The sequence below is a fragment of the Sorex araneus genome, chromosome 2, assembly GCF_027595985.1.
Source record: "Sorex araneus isolate mSorAra2 chromosome 2, mSorAra2.pri, whole genome shotgun sequence".
NCBI lineage: Eukaryota > Metazoa > Chordata > Mammalia > Eulipotyphla > Soricidae > Sorex > Sorex araneus.
The window spans coordinates 7,263,905-7,284,350 of NC_073303.1; the positions used below are offsets into that span (position 1 = coordinate 7,263,905).

Below are 20,446 nucleotides of genomic sequence, written 5' to 3' on the forward strand. Positions count from 1 at the left end.
GGTTGTGCAGAGTATGGAGGGGGAGGAACAGACAAGGCAGAGCTCCAGGCGTGGGATCAGCACCAACACACCCTAGAAATTCCACGACGGAAGGAGCTAAGACGGGGCTCTGCGGAAAGCGACCTTTCCCTGATTCAGCGATCAGGGAAGGCTGAGCCCGCGGCGGGCAAGTGTGCCCAGCTCCTAGAACACCACACTGGACAAATCCCAAATGTTCCTGCAAGCAAACCTGTGCTTTCGTTTCCTCTTAACTTGGCATTTTTCTAGAGGCAACAGACCTGAGAACCCATCCAGTGAACCGAGGGGCGGAGAAGACAGGCAAGTCTAAGCTGAAGTCTCCCCATCTGTCTGGAAACTCAAAATACCCCCTTCACCAAGTTTTTTTAAACTTGAATCACACCGTGAGTGTCATGGTTGGGCTCAGTGCTGGCGGGAAGATCAATGAAGTCTCCCTGTTTTTCAGAAAGAAGAAAACGGGACCTTCTGAAGGTCCAAGAGCAAGGACCACTAAGCTGAGGTCATCGAGGTTGTGGATTCATGGTCTTGTGAAACTGAAGACAACACCTTAAGGATTCGTTGAGGCAGGATTTTGTGAAGTACACAGGAAGGGAGAACCTGTAATTGAGCATGCCAAATGGTTTCAGCAGGGTCTCTTCACAGCTTCTTGGGAGCCCCCCTCTCATGTGTGGTTCCATGGTGTAATGGTTAGCACTCTGGACTCTGAATCCAGCGATCCGAGTTCAAGTCTCGGTGGAACCTTCCCAGTTTTTTTTCCTCCATCTTGATTTACCTGAAAGCCTTCACAAGGCTAATTCTGAGTAAGAAACCAGGATAGAATTTCTTTCTGATCAAACGTAGTGTATTTTTTAAGGAAGAAGAGTCATCAAAGGTAAATGCAAGAGGTAGACAGCAAAAGCCCAATGCTAAAAAGGAGAGGAAAGGAGAAAGAGAGAGAGAGACAGAGACAAAGACAGAGATGCATAGAGAAGAGAGAGGGAGAGTGGGGGGTGATGGGAGGGAACCCTGGGACACTGGTGCTGGGAGATGTGCCCTGGTGGAGGGACGGGTGTTGGAACACTGTATGACTGAAACATAATCATGAACAGCTTTGTAAGGGTCTATCTCACAGTGATTCAATTAAAAAAAAATTAAACAAAAACGTAAGAAAAGCACTGCACTCTGCTCCCACTAGAAGCCAATTTGAATAAAAAGCAATAACCAATCCTAATTCGAGCATTGTATAACTGAGATTTAAACCTGAAAACTTTGTAACTTTCCACATGGTGACTCAATAAAAAATTAAAAAAAAAATAACCAATCCTATGGGTGTATTTTCTGTGCACATTAAAAATGTTTGAAGCTATTATATATTTCAAATATGGTACATCAATAATTTGAATGCTACAGAAGAATACACGGGTAATAATACATTTCTCTTCTAGGCGAAATAACTAAGCTGTTATTTACTCCATTTATAAAGTGTGGGAGGAATCACCTATCATGTACTTACTCTCTGAGTTATAGTGTGTGTGAGATTTTTAAACATCTATAGTTTTTTTAATGTGTTAAAAATAGATTTCATACATTTCAAAGTAAAAACTTGGGGAAACACCTAGAGAAATATTTGACTGTGATCTGACCACTGTGCCCTGTAAATGCCCATCAAGTCCTCAGCTAAAGTTAGTGGCCACTGGTAGTCTATCTACGAATTACATGTATTAAAGCCTCCTTTTCATTTGCTCTTGTATTCTTTGCATTTCTTTTCTTTACCTTTACTTCACAGTATCTGCCAGTGACTAGAGGATTTATTAGACTGATTTACTGGGTTTGGGGGACACGCTGAGGCCAGACTCTTTTCAACAAAAACCCTGGGAGTTCTGTGAGTTTTAGGAAGAGCACCACGTGCTAGGGCACACAGCAGCGGTCGGACAAAGCTCAGAGAGAGAGAGAGTCTCCGATGCTCGCTCTGCCTGCTTTTGTGGATAATCATAACGTCCCCCTCACTGTCCTCCTGCCAACATCACTTAGGTTTTCAGCCAAGCCACTAGCAATGTGGCTCCATTTAGGCTCTCAACGGGGCTATGAACATTAATAATCGGTTCCTCTGGAAGCCTGCTGTCCGGGAGGTCTCCTCACAGCACGCCTCACCCAGGGCCCATCGTCATCCCCTGAGCACTGAGGAGGAGCACTCATTTGCAGGCCAGATTCAGAGCTATTCAACTAGAAGGTGCAGGGGTTGGGGAGGTCCAGCTGTTTCTTTTTTATAATGTTTTGCTTTTGTTGGGCCATGTTAGGCAGTGCTCGGGAGCTACTCCCAGTTCAGTGCTCTGTGGTCACTCCTCTGGGTGCTCAGGAAGCAAGAGTGAGAGACGGAAGTCAGGAGCCTGGCATCCCACCAGCCCTGTGAGCTATTTCCCAGATGTTGGCCAGAACAGGAACCTCCTTCCGCCCTCACCCCAGGCCCAGAGTCTGGGATCATCTGGAGAATGTTAGCCGAAGAAAAATGAATTGCACGGATGCAGTTTTAAATTTCTTCTTGTGACCTCAGGGAACGTCATTTCAAAGTCATCACACATAAATGTGTTAATATCCTGGTTTCATCTGCCGAAGAGATCATTAAAAACCCACTGAGGCCCTCATCCGAGATGTAACCCCGGCAGCCGCACGTGCGCGGCCTCTCCGCTGCTGCACGACCCTGGCCCCGGAGGCCAGCTAATCTACTCTGGGCACCAGCAGCTTCTTGCAGAAATGTCTCTAGATTGTGAACTGAGCCACGGCCGTCATCCTATGATGACCACAAAAGGGAGGTATGAGCTTGCCGTGAAGCAATTTCTGGCAAAAATTTCCCTGGACTTAGTTACTAAAATACAGAAATCGAAAACCGTGTGGCCGCTATTGTGGTATCGCTCTTGCAATATGACCTCATATCTCTTCATTGTCAGCAATGGAAAACAAACTATCAAATGCTTCCTTTTCAACAGGTCTGACTTTGGTGGGGTGGGGAAACTCCAAACAGTAAGAGTGAGTTTTCTGTTGAAATATTGAATGTAATCAAAGTAAAGAGAAAAGTAAAGTGAAATTTATCAGCTACACAGGCAGTGGGTGGAGGGGTGGTGGTGGGGAGGTATATTGGGGTTTCTGGTGGTAGAATATGTGCACTGGTGAAGGGATGGGTGTTTGAGCATTATATAACTGAGACTTAAGCCTGAAAGCTTTGTAACTTTCCACATGGTGATTCAATAAAAAAATTAAAAAGAAAAAAACCACTGAAATGCCATCTGGAAAAACCTAGTAATTGCGCTGTGAAGACACTGATGATGCAGTGTTCCCTGGCACATGCAGGACGCAACAAAAAGTGACTTTAACTATAAAACACGTTTGCACGTGAAAGACTTAAGGAATGAAGCCTCCCCCTCAAAGCCCACCTGCGCCTCTGCCCCACTAACGGGCCCCTGTAAACGGCGCCTGCATATGGGCTTCACTTCACCACCCTGTTCACTGATGTCCCATTTCCATTTGAAAAGCTGACAGTCACTTCCAGATTTCCAGTCTTCTCTCTCCTCATGATTCTGCTCTCAGTTCTGGAACATGTCCCAGCCCGTGTCCCACTAGTGGGCTCCCAAGGAGAAGCTGAGCACGGGGGAGGCTCCTCTTGGTTAGTCTCCTTGCCTGGGGCTGTCAGAGGGAGGGGCGTGGCCCGCTGTTACTTGCTCCTGACCTAACAGTGTATGAATTACTTTGATGATGGGAAGTTGGGAGGGGATTAAGAACATGTGTGGGTAGAAAATTAGACCTTTGGAGAGAGCCAAAGAGCTCCCCTTGGAGTCAGTCTTCCAGCTACTTGGATAGAAACATAAAGCATATCTTATGTAGTCGTGGCCGAGTGGTTAAGGCGATGGACTAGAAATCCATTGGGGTTTCCCCGCGCAGGTTCGAATCCTGCCGACTACGACATCTTTTAATTGCCATGGATTTGATACTTCCTGGCCAGAGACACTGAGACTTGGAAATGCTTGAGAAGGAGGAGGACCAGCATTTGTTTGTAGGTCCTTGTAGAGATTTGTGAGCATCAGTAGCAATGATGGGTCTCATTCTCTTGACCCTGAAAGAGCCTCTAATGCGGCACCCTCAGGAAGGATGAGTAGAGAGAGGCTGCTAAAATCGCAGGGCTAGGATAAATGGAGACGTTACTGGGTCCAAGTCAACGATCAATGGGATGATAGTGATAGTCTTTTAATAAAGGAGTTTCTTGACCTCTCTCAGTATGAGAAGCTGACAAGAACCTGACTGGGCAAATCAAAATCTTGCAGCATTTTCTTAGTGCTTGGGTGGAGCCTTGAAATTAGGCATTTTGATGACAATAATACCTAGAACTGCTGCCTAGGATAAACATGTCCAACAGAAGGAGTTTCAAATCACATCCTAGGATGTCACTGTGATCATTCTACAGAAAAGAAAGGTTTCTATTGAAGACAGTACTTTTTCTCACAAATTGTGAAGTTACGGCCTCCTCCAGACGTTAAGTCCATAATGTTTCCCGTGGTTTCCTCTTACCCGTTTGTCTAAAAGTTGTATATTTTAATTTCAGTTATGTGGTACCTGACTAAGCAACCTTATGGGTCTTTTACACACACACTGCTCAAAATAATTTCCTCTTGCTGCAGGAAGCTGCCTGTCATTCATTCTTGCCTCATTCATCCATTTGTGACGCCTCAGTGACCCCGAGTGTCTGGAGATCACCGTCCATTCATCCACTTTCTTTTTCTGTAATTGAGTCACTCTGAATTACAAAGTTATCCTTGAGTGAGTTTCAGGCATGCGATGTTGCAGCACCCATCCCTTCACCAGTGTCCCCTTTCCTCCAAGTGTGTCCCCAGTTTCCCTTCCCCTCGCCAGCCTGCCTCCGTGGGAAACACCATTTTTCCTTGAAGCACTGTGTTTACAGTATTGGTTGGTCGTAAACAGCCATTTGTCAGTACCCTCTCCTCCCGAGACACCTGCCTCCCACCCGAGGACCACCTCTCCTGTCCTTGCTGCATTTTCACTTTAAAGCCTTCTACAGAGCAGGGTCCTCTTGGGGTTCTTGTTCTTTTCCTCTTTTCTTCTAAGGATTATGACCTCTTGATCTTGGCATTGCCATTTTCTTCCACAAGTATTTCCATTCTGGTTTGACTTTGTGCCATTTTGGGCTGGAGTCTCCCATATTGATGTCTTTCCTGGAACGTTATCTTCAGTTTCCTCATCATCACAGTCTTCCTCATCATATTCTATGGGAAAAAGGATTCTAATCATGTGAAGAGTCTTCAAGTTGATAAACTGCCTTGTGAGAAGAGATCATTGGTCCCACTTACAAGCCTGACTCTCAAATAGATAACTATAGCTGACTTAGTTTTCCAAAGTAAATTTCATTCAAAAATCTGAACAGTGATATTGTTTAAATAAATTGGACTCAGGCCTAGTGATAGTAATAGATAGTTTGAGCTCTGATGTTAATATCCTAGACCAAGAAAGAAACACCAGGGTAGGTTTAATTGGTAAACATAAGTGTACCTCATTACCTTTCATCAACACTATGGTTCCACAGCAAATGTGAGAGAGCAGTAGCAACAAAAAAACAATAATGCCATCAAATATGGGGTGAAGAGATGAACAGACACTTGTCTGAAGACAGACAGATGGCCAGTAGGTAGGTAGACTATAAATATATGTACATTATATATGAAAAAGTATTCATCATCACTTCTTATCATTGAAATACAAATCCAAACAGATAAAAACCTCATGCTAGTGAAAATGACTTAGATTTAAAAAAACAAAGACAGTGTTGGCAGTGATGCCGTGTAAAAGGACCCTCATTCACTGCTGGTAGGAGTGTTGTCTAGTTCAGCCTCTCTGGAAAACAGTATGGAGATTCTTCAAAAAAATCAAGAACAGAGGCTGGAGCGATAGCACAGTGGGTAGGGTGTTTGCCTTGCATGCGGCCGACCCGGGTTCGATTCCCAGCATCCCATATGGTCTCCCAGCACCGCCAGGAGTAATTCCTGAGTGCAGAGCCAGGAGTAACCCCTGTGCACTGTTGGGTGTGACCCAAAAAGCAAAAATAAATAAATAAATAAATAAATAAATAAATAAATCAAGAACAGAGTTCCCAGTGACCCAGTGCTTTCTTCAACTTTCTGACATCTACTATTTAAAATAGAAAAATATAACTTTGAAGACATAAATGCACATTTCTGTTCATTACACCACTTAAGTGCAACTGCCAGAGGGTGTGGCAAGGGTGTGGCGGCCAGGCTGCGATTGGCCGGGCCTGTATCCTACGAGGGCCAGCACTGGCCCGGCATCTCTCTGTGGGGTTCCATGGTGTAATGGTTAGCACTCTGGACTCTGAATCCAGCGATCCGAGTTCAAATCTCGGTGGAACCTGTAGCTATTTTGGAGTTTTTTTTTTTCTTCCCATCTTTCAGGTTTCTCCCTTAGGGATGATGGTTGGCAGTCAGCCCTTGGATCACAGGAACCCAGAGTGGGACCCAGAAGCTGGATGTGACCCCCACCCCCGTCAGCCCCACTGGCTTCCTGCTTTAAGCCCAGGGCTGGGGACCATCCCTCCTCGTTGTCGGAATTGCACACACACCTAATGGGTATTTCCGAGCAACCAGAGCCTTTGGAGTCAGTTGGGCTAAATTTTTCTGTTGCTCCGCTGCTTTGTTCTGAGGTGGAGCAAACTCACTTTGTATATGCACAAAAGAATCCGGCAAAGCCGAGGGAGGAACTGCTGCTGATGGATTTGATACTTTCTGGCCAGAGACACTGTGACTTGGAAATGCCTAAGGAGGAGGACCAGCATTTGTAGGTCCTTGTAGAGATTTATGAGCATCAAATACAGTAGCAATGATGGGTCTCATTCTCCTGACCCTGAAAGAGCCTCTAATGCGGCACATTGGGGAAGGATTAGAGAGAGGCTGCTGAAATCTCAGGGCTAGGATGAATGGAGACGTTACTGGGTCCAAATCAATGATCAACGGGATGATAGTGGTAGTGATAGTCTTTTAATAAAGAAGTTTCTTGACCTCTCTCAGTATGAGAAGCTGACGAGAACCTGACCGGGCCAATCAACATCTTGCAGCATTTTCTTAGTGCTTGGGTGGAGCCTTGAAATTGGGCATTTTGGTGACAGTAATACCTAGAACTGTTGCCTAGGATAAACATGTCCAACAGAAAGAGTTTCAAATCACATCCTAGGATGTCACTGTGATCATTCTATCTTCAGAAAAGAAAGGTTTCTATTGAAGAGAGTACTTTTTCTCACAAATTGTGAAGTTACGGCCTCCTCCAGACGTTAAGTCCATAATGTTTCCCTTGGTTTCCTCTTACCCGTTTGTCTAAAAGTTGTATATTTTACTTTCAGTTATGGGGTACCTGACTAAGCAACCTTATGGGTCTTTTACACACACACTGCTCAAAATAATTTCCTCTTGCTGCAGGAAGCTGCCTGTCATTCATTCTTGCCTCATTCATCCATTTGTGACGCCTCAGTGACCCCTTGTGTCTGGAGATCACCGTCCATTCATCCACTTTCTTTTTCTGTAATTGAGTCACTCTGAATTACAAAGTTATCCTTGAGTGAGTTTCAGGCATGCGATGTTGCAGCACCCATCCCTTCACCAGTGTCCCCTTTCCTCCACGTGTGTCCCCAGTTTCCCTTCCCCTCGCCAGCCTGCCTCCGTGGGAAACACCATTTTTCCTTGAAGCACTGTGTTTACAGTATTGGTTGGTCGTAAACAGCCATTTGTCAGTACCCTCTCCTCCCGAGACACCTGCCTCCCACCCGAGGACCACCTCTCCTGTCCTTGCTGCATTTTCACTTTAAAGCCTTCTACAGAGCAGGGTCCTCTTGGGGTTCTTGTTCTTTTCCTCTTTTCTTCTAAGGATTATGACCTCTTGATCTTGGCATTGCCATTTTCTTCCACAAGTATTTCCATTCTGGTTTGATTTTGTGCCCTTTTGGGCTGGAGTCTCCCATATTGATGTCTTTCCTGGAACGTTATCTTCAGTTTCCTCATCATCACAGTCTTCCTCATCATATTCTCCCTTGTGAGAGTCTCCAAGTTGATAAACTCCCTTGTGAGAAGAGATCATTGGTCCCACTTACAAGCCTGACTCTCAAATAGATAACTATAGCTGACTTAGTTTTCCAAAGTAAATTTCATTCAAAAATCTGAACAGTCATATTGTTTAAGTAAATTGGACTCAGGCCTAGTGATAGTAATAAATAGATAGTTTGAGCTCTGATGTTAATATCCTAGACCAAGAAAGAAACACCAGGGTAGGTTTAATTGGTAAACATAAGTGTACCTCATTACCTTTCATCAACACTGTGGTTCCACAGCAAATGTGAGAGAGCAGTAGCAACAAAAAAACAATAATGCCATCAAATATGGGGTGAAGAGATGAACAGATACTTGTCTGAAGACAGACAGATGGCCAGTAGGTAAGTAGACTATAAATATACATACATTATATATGAAAAAGTATTCATCATCACTTCTTATCATTGAAATACAAATCCAAACAGATAAATACCTGATGCTAGTGAAAATGACTTAGATTTTTAAAAAAAGACAGTGATGGCAGTGATGCCGTGTAAAAGGACCCTCATTCACTGCTGGTAGGAGTGTTGTCTAGTTCAGCCTCTCTGGAAAAAAGTATGGAGATTCTTCAAACAATCAAGAACAGAGTTCCCACGTGACCCAGTGCTTCCTTCGACTTTCTGACATCTACTTCTAAAATAGAAAAACATAACTTTGAAGAGATAAATGCACATTTCTGTTCATTACTCCACTAAGCACAAATGCCAGGATATGGAAACAACCCAAGTGTCCAATGACAGAGGAGTAGATCAAGCTGTCGCCTATGCACAAAATGGAGTATTACACAGCTATAAGAAAAAGTGAAATGAAAATGAAACAATGAAGTTTACTTGAATGTGGATGGGATTGGAAAGTACTGTTAGGCAAAATAAGTCAGATGGGGATGCACAAATACCATCTGATCTCACTTTCTGTGAGGTAGCCACAACAAAACAAGAGTACAGATGGTATCGAACAATGACGAACCCCTGACACCTTGGAGTACAAAACAGATTACAGCAATGGGGGATGAGGGAGGAATAAAGATTAGACTAGAGGTGGTAAGGTGGCAGGGTGGCAGTAACTTTGTACATCTGCACCGTAAACTTTAACATGATCTTAACCATATTGCCTGAACAATAATAACAACATGTTTAAATGTTCAGAGCACCTCACTTTCCAATGTCTCCCGCTCAGTCTTTTTCCCTGGGCCATCAGGAGGGACCCCACTTCAGGTGTGGGAGGTTGGCATTTGCCTGCCTGCTCTCACGGCATGAGAGTCATCTTTACAATGACAGGTTGGGAGTAAATGTGTGGGTAGGAGATTAGACCTTTGGAGAGAGCCAAAGGGCTCCCCTTGGAGTCGGTCTTCCAGCCACTTGGATAGAGACATATTGTGTGTCTCATGTAGTCGTGGCCGAGTGGTTAAGGCGATGGACTAGAAATCCATTGGGGTTTCCCCGCGCAGGTTCGAATCCTGCCGACTACGACATCTTTTAATTGGCAGCATCTTTTAATGGCCCGCACACACCTCCTGACTCATCAGGCTGCTTTATGCACCCCGCCTTCGCACCCACACACTCGGACCTTCCCCCAGCCAGCCACATCACACTCCTTCTTAGTCCTCTGGGAGCCCATCCCCACACAGTGCTCTTGCTCCTTTGCCTCCCAGTGACACCTGCCCTTGCCTGGCTCCTCTCCTCTAGGGCCTGCTGGGAACGCGGCCTTGCCTACACCAGAAGCCGGACAGCAGCTTGGACACTGTCCGGGTCCAGCTGCGCCCTTGTCACCTGCTGTTCTCCAGTCCCAGACGCCCTCCTGGGCAAGGAAACCCAGGAAAGCTGGGCTCAGATCCAAGTGCTCTGCTTGCCAGGTCTCCCGTGCACACTGGGTCTGTCTGAACAAGGCCCCTGGGCCCAGGAGAGACGTGCAGGAAGAGCCATTTTCCCTGTGATGCATCCCAAAGGCGGGCTGACGTCACACAGTCCGGAGTCCTGGGTGCTGGAGAGAGAGGGACTGACAAGGAAGTTTGATGAGTTCTGGGCATAAGGTGAGTCCCAGCACACAGCCACTGACGGGAAGTCTGACTGATGGGGCCACTTGCTATCTGTGATGTTAACCACCGAGACCTTCTCCTGGTGTGAGGCCGAGAAAGAGCCTCATATGCGCCATGACAGGCCGCACTTCAGCAACACAAGCAGTAGGCCACAGTTTCTGTTTCCCCCTGAAGAATTCCCTGAGATTGTTCTTGGCCGAAGCTGGAATTCCTCTAGAAGCGTCTAGCCAGTCCTTTGATGAGTAGGATATCTCTGGGCACAGCAGAGGGACATGGCCAATTAGCTCACAGACTTGTGACTGCTTCACCGAAATTCTTGGGAAAACTGCCAAGCACTGCATATGTAACGATATGCCATATGATGTTCTCTGGAACTGGGTTGGGGTCCTTGTCAAGACTCCACTGCGTTGGGTGAGACTTGGACCCTAGCTCGAGCTAGCAATCAAGGCTCCTTTGCTTTTGCATTCTCACACGTGGAACTAGTCTCTCTGCAAACAGGAAACCCAGAACCTGAGTATGAAACTGGCTCTGCGCTTCTCACCCGAGTTCCGAAGAGAGGGTATCTCCTTCCCTTGAGCCGTTAATCCAAGGTTTGTTTGTTTGTTTGTTTATTTATTTATTTATTTATTTTTGCTTTTTTGGGTCACACCCGGTGACACACAGGGGTTACACCTGTGTTAGTACTCAGGAATTACTCCTGGCAGTGCTCAAGGGACCATACGGGATGCTGGAATCGAACCCGGGTCGGCCGCGTGCAAGGCAAATGCCCTACCGGCTGTGCTATTGCTCCAGCCCCTAATCCAGGGTTTAGCAATTTTTTTTTTCTTTTTGGGTCACACCTGGCGATGCACAGGGGTTACTCCTGGCTCTGCACTCAGGAATTACCCCTGGCGGTGCTCAGGGGACCATATGGGGTGCTGGGAATCGAACCTGGGTCGGCCGAGTGCAAGGCAAACGCCCTCCCCGCTGTGCTATCGCTCTAGCCCCAGCAATTTTTTTTTTCCAGATAAAATTTTTCCTTTTTCCCTCTTTGTTTTGAGGTCACACTTGGCTGTGCTCAGGACCTACTCCTGGCTCTGTGCTCATGGATCACTCCCGTGGTGCTCAAGAGAACCGTATGTGGTAACGAGGGTCAGACCTAATACTCCCAGCTAAGTGTTTGGGGGCTGCTGGGTGGAGATGGTGTGGGAAGAGAAATAGTACTGGGGACCAAATGGTACTCAGGCATGAAAAATACTCTGTCTTCAGGCCTAGCTCACGCCTTTAACTTACATGCATATTTACCCCAGAAACATATTACAATTTCCGACTTTGACATCCTGCAAAATGTATTGTGGCTAAGTTTTGGTATTTATTTCTTATAAGTGTCAGAATTCTGATAACTCGCTCTGCAGTTGGCAAAGCAGTCTCTTTTTAAAGGTTCCCCCCTGTGCTTGAATATGAAGTTCGTCTTCAGAAGCTAGGGTCGTGTTATCTATATGTAAGTTAGGTCAAATTTAGGAATTGTAGTTTGGGTTGCTTGAGTGTTGATCCGGGGATTGAACTGGGGCCTACAGCATGCAAGGCAGGTGCCTTCACCTCTCAGCCCCAGGAACTTACTGTTTGAAACTTTCATATCCTTATGGATTTTCTTCCATTTTTCTTTTTCTTTTCTTTCCTTTCTTTTTCCTTTTGGGTTGTTGTCTTGTTCTATTTTGGGGCCACACCACCCAGTGTGTTCAGAGGTTACTCCAGGCTCCACACTCAGGAATTACTCCTCGTGGTCCTCGGAGGACCATATGGGATGCTGGGGATCAAACCTGGGTCACGGTCTACCCAGAGAACTATTGCTCTGCCCCCTCCTCCTTTTTTCCTGAGGGATGCCTGTTGTGTTGAATTTTTTTCTGACTCTTAGTATGATCTTATTGTGATTTTTTTTTCCGACTTATACATTTTTAAGAATCTTTGGTCCCCTTTTTTCCTATTTCTCTGTCTTCCACAGTAACAACTTGTTCTAAAAATAAAATGCACCTTTCAGGTGGCATCTCTATATAATGCTTGTAAGAAACCAGAAGCCAACCATTGAGAAAACACCTGGGCTTGAATTGCAATTAGAAGAGTATTAAGAGCACTTCGAGACAATTTTGTTTCTGTTTTTTTTTTTTTTTTTTCCTGTGGGTGTTGAAAGAAGGAAAAACCTCCTGGCCAAGAAGGAATAAAGTTAGCAGAGGATGGTTTCGATCCATCGACCTCTGGGTTATGGGCCCAGCACGCTTCCGCTGCGCCACTCTGCTCCATGAAGCGAGGGCCTGCACTTTTCTCTCTTGGTTCTAAACCACTTATCCAAGCCCTTCCTATAGCCCAAGGACAGCAGAGTCTTAGCCATTCTTCATTATTTCCCTCCACTCTCCCCCTTTCTAGCCATCTGCTCTGAGTCATGACGACTATTGGGTCAGCCTTTCACGCCAAGGGCTCAGCAAATGCTCTCGGGAGGGTCTAGCCAAGACCCTAGGAAGGATTTGGGAGCCAGGCTCTGGTCGGGACTTAGCAAAGTTAGCGGGGAGCCCAGCCAATCCCTTGCACGTCGTCTGACCTTGCCTGCGCCCTCTGATGAAAAGTTCTAAGTGTCCTCTTCTTGCCCAGAGGTGCGACAGCTGGAATGCACGAGACAAACTACAGTCTCTGAGGCTGAGCTCCCCAACACTCTTCAGCCTAGCTCCCCGAGGGGTCCCATCCACACCCCCTCCCCCCCACACCCATTTCTCTAGCAACCTCAAGTCTTTTTCTCTTTTGCAATACTTTTATTGGAAAGTAGAAAGGAAAGGAAAAGTGACCCCCAGGCGGGACAGACCTTAGCATGGGACTAAGTTTGCAACTTTATGCCTTTTCATGTCACTTTATGCATTTTCCCAGAACCGCAAAATAGAGCTAGCGAATTTTTCTTTTCACTACTCAATGGCCAGAAAATTATGAAGAATTTGTTTTTCTGAGCCCGGCCCGATGGCTCCTGAGAAGAAGGAAGGGCCGCTCTGCCGCCAGCGAGGGGATGACCTGAGGGTACCCGTCCACAGCCACGAGCGCATCGAGGGCGCATTTTAAGAAGCACCTGGAGCACTGGAAGAGACGGGAAGTTTGACCAGAAGGGGCACACCTGGCTCAGCCCTGCTGTCTGGGCCACAGGATTAAGAGCCGGCCCGGACAGAATCCTTGAATGAGATGAAGATGCAGCAAGCAAATGTCACCCGCTGGTTACTGGTGTAACCCATCACCACTTTGGAGAACCTACAGTCGATGTGGATGAAAGATAAACTGATGACGTCAGAGTTATCAAATCACACACACACACAAATTATGAAGAAAGGAAACTGAAGTGACCTTCCCGTCGTGGTAGGGGGAACGGGGTTGGAGTGTGTGTGGACACGGGGACAGGTGGTGGAGCACTGTACGCATCAAACTGTCATGAGCAGCACTGTGAATCAGGGGCCTCAAATAAGAACATTAAAATTTAAAAAAATAATAACTGAGGCCCCTCTAGATGGCCAAGTCTCCTTGATGTCCCGGAACCTAATCACATGAGTAAGTTTCACCCTGACAAACCGGCAATTAGGAGCAAAGCTGCACCTTCAGCACAGATGAGTCACTCACCTGAGCCAGGAAGCAGCCGCCAGCGGGCTGGTCGGAGCAGTCAGGCCAGTTCCCACCAGATGTGAGTTCCTCCCAGGGCACATCTGGGGGACTGGGAAGTCCTGGGGCTGAGGCTTTTGTTGTCACCTCTCCAGCTCCTCCCTCCGTGCTCTAAGGTCTCTGCTGAGAAGCGGCTGACGCGTGATGCTCCTGCTGCCCACTTGGCTAGGAGGCCTGCGGGGGGGCGGGGGGGGAGGGGCGGGGACACTATTAGTCCTCGAGTCTCGCCACTCGGACATGGCGCTCCTGAGCTGCAGCAGGCAAGGTGCTGGCCGCGCACAGGGCTGACCTGGGTTTGACCCCTGGCACCACACACAGCCCCCAAGCACTGCGTGGAGTGATCCCCAAGTACAGAGCCAGGAGTAAGCCCTGACCACCGCTGGGTGGTCCAACCCATCCACCACTAACAACCCTGCCCCCCGCCAAAATAACATTTCCTATTTCAGAGTCATTGATCCACTGTAAATAGCATTTATTTATAATAATTTTTTTTTTTTTTTTTTTTTTTTTTTGCTTTTTGGGTCACACCCAGCGATGCTCAGGGGTTACTCCTGGCTTTGCACTCAGGAATTGCTCCTGGCAGTGCTTGGGGGACCATATGGGATGCCGGGGATCAAACCCGGGTCGGCCGCGTGCAAGGCAAACGCCCTACCCGCCGTGCTATCGCTCCGGCCCTATAATAATTTTTTAATTATAAATTTTACTTAGGATGTTCTGTCACTGCGGGCTGGAGTGACAGTCCAGCACATACCTGGCACGCACCCCGAGCACTGCTTGGTGTGATCTGTTGAGTGCAGAGCCAGGCAGAACCACCCCCACCCCACCAGCATCACCGGACGTGGCCCAAAAAACAAGCAAAACAAAACGAAAAGTATGTCTATTGCTGCTAAACTAACAGATAGGGCACTGGGAAACCAAAAAAAACTTTTTAAATTGGAGGAGTCACCGAGAGGGGTGAGATGCGCGCCTTACATGCGGCTGGCCCCGGTTCAGACTCAGTTCAAACTACCTGCCCCGCCCCCGGCCCCCTCAGATGGGGCTCCTGAACAGTGTTTGAGCTTATTTCTGTCCCCGAAAAGGGGGGGGGGCAAGAAATAAGGAACGAAGTGATCCTCTACTTTATTGAGACTTTAGTTGGTGCCCCAAAACGAAAGAGACAAAAGGACACACACGCTATCCCTTGCTTAAATCATTTAATGTGATGTCAGAGGCTGGAGCGAGTACCGTGAGGAGGGCGCCTGCCACTGCAAATGGCTGACCCGGGTTCGAGTGCCTGGGACCCCACAGGGTCCCCTGAGCCGACCGGGAAAGAAAGTGAGCGCCTACTGGGCTCTTGTGCTTTGACTAAAAGGCCCGTTTCTTCAAGGCTCCCCGGCAGAGCTGAGGCTACAGCCCGTCCAGGACCCCACGGGCAGAGCAGCGGCTCAGCTGGTTCCTCTCGGAGCTCGGTTCTGTGTCCTGATCAGTTGCGGCTCTGGGGCGCTCTCTGCTCCAGCATCCCAACCCCCGGACTCCAAGCTGGAATGTCCACAGACCCCTGAGGAAGGAAGCATTTCCCAGAAGGAGGAGAGCACTGCTCGCTTCCTGCTCTCCTCACTATTCTCGGTTCAGAATAGCAAGAAAAGTTGTTGTGGCCTTACGTGGTGGTGCTCAGGACTTAGTCCCGGCTCTGTGCTCGGGATCACTCTGGGCAGTGCGGCTGGAAGGCAAGTGCTTTACCCCCTGCACTCTCTCTCTGTCTGGACAATTTTTTTTTTGTTCTTTTAATAATCATAATGATTAGGGTTTTTTGTTTGTTTTTGTTTTTAATTTTTTTACTTTTTTTTTATTGAGTCACTGTGAAATAGACCCTTAAAAAATTGTTCACCATTATATTTCAATGTTCCAACACCCGTCCCTCCACCAGTGGACATTTCCCAGCACCTGTGTCCCCAGGTTCCCTCCCATCACCCCCACCCCCTGCCTGCCTCTATAGCAGGTGCATTTCTACTTTTCTTCTCTCTTTCTCTCTTTGTCTCTCTGTCTCTCTGTCTCTCTCCCTCTTTCTCTCCCTCCCTTTCTCTCTCCCCCCCTCCTTCTTTTTGGACACTGTGGTTTGCAATATTGATACTGAAAGGTTATCAAGAATATTCCTTTACCTACTTTTAACTCTCAGATCTTGTCTTTGCACACAACTTTTTAAGTTCTGTACTTTGGGGTCACACGGGTCACTTTATTCAATTGTTTTCCCATTCGAGAAGTCTCTAAGTTTCTCACAGCCAAAACCGTCACTGTGCTTGATGCGAGTAAAAGAAAAGTGATGAGTCTTGCAGAAGATCAAGTTCACCCTCGTGGACTCCAAGTCTGAGTGGACAGAGCCAAGGCCCCTTGTGGACTCCAAGTCTGAGTGGACAGAGCCAAGGCCTGCTGCACGCCTGCGCGTGGGGCACGCGGCCTGGACGCTGCCAGGAGCCTCTCACTTCGACTCGGGGCTTCTCCTGGCTCTGAAGACATGTTAAAAGGAGCCTAGTGTTTATCGACCCGGAGGCCGGCCGTGAAGAATTAGCAGAAGCATTTTAGCAGACAGTGCTCAACATAAGCTATAAATCTCTGCAGAGCGAGAACTAACTCCACTGGGCTAAAAGGCAACAGCTGTCCCAGGAGTGAATTCCTAGCAAGGCACTCACTTACGCAGCATTCATTTACTACATTAGATTCCCACATTAATGCACACTTGGCAATCACACAATGGGATTTTGTGTCTAATTTCTGTGTCTGGAATAACATAAACCCTTTTCACCATTCTCTCTCTCTCTCTCTCTCTCTCTCTCTCTCTCTCTCTCTCTCTCTCTCTCTCTCTCTCTCCAGCACCCTGGACTCCAGAACCAGCCCGCCTGTGTGATGTCAGCCCGCCTTTGGGACTGCATCACACATCACAGAGAAAATGGCTCTTCCTGAACGTCTCTCCTGGGCCCAGGGGCCTTGTTCAGACAGACCCAGTGTGCACGGGAGACCTGGCAAGCAGAGCACTTGGATCTGAGCCCAGCTTTCCTGGGTTTCCTTGCCCAGGAGGGCGTCCGGGACTGGAGAACAGCAGGTGACAAGGGCGCAGCTGGACCCGGACAGTGTCCAAGCTGCTGTCCGGCTTCTGGTGTAGGCAAGGCCGCGTTCCCAGCAGGCCCTAGAGGAGAGGGCCCAGGCGAGGGCAGGTGTCACTGGGAGGCAAAGGAGCAAGAGCACTGTGTGGGGAGGGGCTCCCAGAGGACTAAGGAGGAGTGTGATGTGGCTGGCTGGGGGAAGGTCCGAGTGTGTGGGTGCGAAGGCGGGGTGCATAAAGCAGCCTGATGAGTCAGGAGGTGTGTGCGGGCCATTAAAAGATGCTGCCAATTAAAAGATGTCGTAGTCGGCAGGATTCGAACCTGCGCGGGGAAACCCCAATGGATTTCTAGTCCATCGCCTTAACCACTCGGCCACGACTACGTGAGACACACAATATGTCTCTCTCCAAGTGGCTGGAAGACCGACTCCGAGGGGAGCCCTTTGGCTCTCTCCAAAGGTCTAATCTCCTACCCACACATTTACTCCCAACCTGTCATTGTAAAGATGACTCTCATGCCGTGAGAGCAGGCAGGCAAATGCCAACCTCCCACACCTGAAGTGGGGTCCCTCCTGATGGCCCAGGGAAAAAGACTGAGCGGGAGACATCGGAAAGTGAGGTGCTCTGAACATTTAAACATGTTGTTATTATTGTTCAGGCAATATGGTTAAGATCATGTTAAAGTTTACGGTGCAGATGTACAAAGTTACTGCCACCCTGCCACCTTACCACCTCTAGTCTAATCTTTATTCCTCCCTCGTCCCCCATTGCTGTAATCTCTTTTGTACTCCAAGGTGTCAGGGATTCATCATTGTTCGATACCATCTGTACTCTTGTTTTGTTGTGGATACCTCACAGAAAGTGAGACCAGCTGGTATTTGTGCATCCCCATCTGACTTATTTTGCCTGACAGTACTTTCCAATCCCATCCACATTAAAGTAAACTTCATCGTTTCATTTTCATTTCACTTTTTCTTATAGCTGTATAATACTCCATTCGGTGGATATGCAGCAGCTTGATCTACTCCTCTGTCATTGGACACTTGGGTTGTTTCCATATCCTGGCAGTTGTGCTTAGTGGTGTAATGAACAGAAATGTGCATTTATCTCTTCAAAGTTATGTTTTTCTATTTTAGAAGTAGATGTCAGAAAGTGGAAGCACTCGGTCACTGGGAACTCTGTTCTTGATTTTTTGAAGAATCTCCATACTGTTTTCCAGAGAGGCTGAACTAGACAACACTCCTACCAGCAGTGAATGAGGGTCCTTTTACACAGCATCCCTGCCAACACTGTCTTTATTTTTAAATCTAAGTCATTTTCACTAGCATGAGGTTTTTATCTGTTTGGATTTATATTTCAATGATAATAAGTGATGATGAATACTTTTTCATATATAATGTATATATATTTATAGTCTACCTACCTACTGGCCATCTGTCTGTCTTCAGACAAGTATCTGTTCATCTCTTCACCCCATATTTGATGGGATTACTGTTTTTTTGTTGCTACTGCTCTCTCACATTTGCTGTGGAACCACAGTGTTGATGAAAGGTAATGAGGTACACTTATGTTTACCAATTAAACCTACCCTGCTGTTTCTTTCTTGGTCTAGGATATTAAAATCAGAGCTCAACCCTTTTGGAAAACAATATGGACGATTCTCAAAAAGTTAGAAATTGAGCTCCCATTTGACCCAGCAATACCACTCCTGGGAATATATCCTGGAGAGGCAAAAAGGTATAGTAGAGATGACATCTGCATTTCCATGTTCATTGCCGCTCTGTTTACAATAGCCACAATATGGAAAAAACCAGAGTGCCCGAAAACAGATGATTGGCTAAAGAAACTCTGGTATATTTACACAATGGATTACTACGTAGCTGTCAGAAAACATGAAGTCATGAAATTTGCATATAAGTGGATCAACATGGAAAGTATCATGCTGAGTAAAATGAGTCAGAAAGAAAGAGACAGACATAGAAAGATCGCACTCATATGTGGAATATAAAGTAGCTGAGAGGTACAAGCTTACAATGTTGCGATTCCTGGCAGACATTTCTCTGGACTTAGTTGCTAAAATACTAAAATACAGAAATCCAAAACTATGCTGCTGCTAGTGCGGCCTCCTGACCTCATATCACTTCATTCTCAGCAATGGAAAACAAATTACCAAATGCTTTCTTTTCAGCAGATCGACTTTAGGGGGGAGAAACTCTAAATCAATAATAGTGATTTTTTTTTTGTTTAAATATTGAATGTAATCAAAGTAAAGTGAAAGTAAAGTGAAATTTACCAGTTACACATGCGGGGTGGGGGGCTGGGGAGGCGGGGGGGGAAGGGGGGAGGTATACCGTGATTCTTGGTGGTGGAATATGTGCACTGGTGAAGGGATGGGTGTTTGAGCATTGTATAACTGAGACTTTAACCTGAACGCTTTGTAACTTTCCACATGGTGAATTAATAAAAGAATTTATTGGAAAACAATATGGACGATTCTCAAAAAATTAGAAATTGAGCTTCCATTTGACCCAGCAATACCACTCCTGGGAATATATCCTGGAGAGGCAAAAAGGTATAGTAGAGATGGCATATGTATTTCTATGTTCATTGCAGCACTGTTTACAATAGCCAGAATCTGGAAAAAACCAGAGTGCCCCAAAAGAGATGACTGGTTAAAGAAACTCTGGTACATCTACACAATGGAATACTATGTAGCTGTCAGAAAACATGAAGTCATGAAATTTGCATATAAATGGATCAACATGGAAAGTATCATGTTGAGTGAAATGAGTCAGAAAGAAAGAGACAGACATAGAAAGATTGCACTCATATGTGGAATATAATGTAACTGAGAAGTACAAGTTGGCAACGATGCAACTTCTGGCAGATATCTCTCTGGACTTAGTTACTAAAATACTAAAATACAGAAACCCAAAACTGAGAGGCCGCTAAGTGTGGTCACTCGACCTCATACCTCTTCATCCTCAGCAATGGAAAACAAATTATCTAATGCTTCCTTTTCAGCAGGTCTGACTTTAGGGGAGAGACTCTCCAAACAATAATAGTGAGTTTTGTTGAAATATTGTATGCAATCAAAGTGAAAGTAAAGTGAAATTTATTAGTTACACAGGCGGGGGGGCTTAGGGTGGGGGGGCTAGGGGCGTGGGGGGGTTAGGGGTGTGAGGGGTGGGGTGGAGCTATACTGGGATTCTTGGTGGTGGAATATGAGCACTGGTGAAGGGATGGGTATTCGAGCATTGTATAACTGAGATTTAAACCTGAAAACTTTGTAACTTTCCACATGGTGACTCAATAAAAAATTTAAAAAAAAGAAGAATTTAAAACAAAACAAAACAAAACAAAAAAATCAGAGCTCAAACTATTTATTACTATCAAGAGGCCTGAGTCCAATTTACTTAAACAATATGACTGTTCAGAATTTTGAATGAAATTTACTTTGGAAAGCTAAGTCAGCTATAGTTATCTATTTGAGAGTCAGGCTTGTAAGTGGGACCAACGATC

The 20,446-nt window shown here is 46.3% G+C and overlaps 1 long non-coding RNA gene and 6 other non-coding genes across 7 annotated transcripts in view; 4 read left to right on the plus strand and 3 right to left on the minus strand.

The window, feature by feature from the left end:
* The window catches only part of LOC129402418 (uncharacterized), a 45,209-nt gene that overhangs the window by 1,739 nt on the left and 23,024 nt on the right, over positions 1-20,446 (minus strand). Inside the window, exon 2 of the long non-coding RNA XR_008628655.1 lies at positions 13,810-14,022. This is a non-coding gene — a long non-coding RNA (uncharacterized LOC129402418). The remainder of the gene's footprint in view (positions 1-13,809; positions 14,023-20,446) is intronic.
* Positions 688-759, plus strand: TRNAQ-CUG (transfer RNA glutamine (anticodon CUG)). The gene has a single exon. It is a non-coding gene; the product is annotated as a tRNA-Gln (tRNA).
* On the plus strand, positions 3,870-3,951 carry TRNAS-AGA (transfer RNA serine (anticodon AGA)). The gene has a single exon. It is a non-coding gene; the product is annotated as a tRNA-Ser (tRNA).
* TRNAQ-CUG (transfer RNA glutamine (anticodon CUG)) lies at positions 6,355-6,426 on the plus strand. The gene has a single exon. It is a non-coding gene; the product is annotated as a tRNA-Gln (tRNA).
* On the plus strand, positions 9,537-9,618 carry TRNAS-AGA (transfer RNA serine (anticodon AGA)). Its single transcript has one exon. It is a non-coding gene; the product is annotated as a tRNA-Ser (tRNA).
* Positions 12,387-12,458, minus strand: TRNAM-CAU (transfer RNA methionine (anticodon CAU)). The gene has a single exon. It is a non-coding gene; the product is annotated as a tRNA-Met (tRNA).
* TRNAS-AGA (transfer RNA serine (anticodon AGA)) lies at positions 17,226-17,307 on the minus strand. The gene has a single exon. It is a non-coding gene; the product is annotated as a tRNA-Ser (tRNA).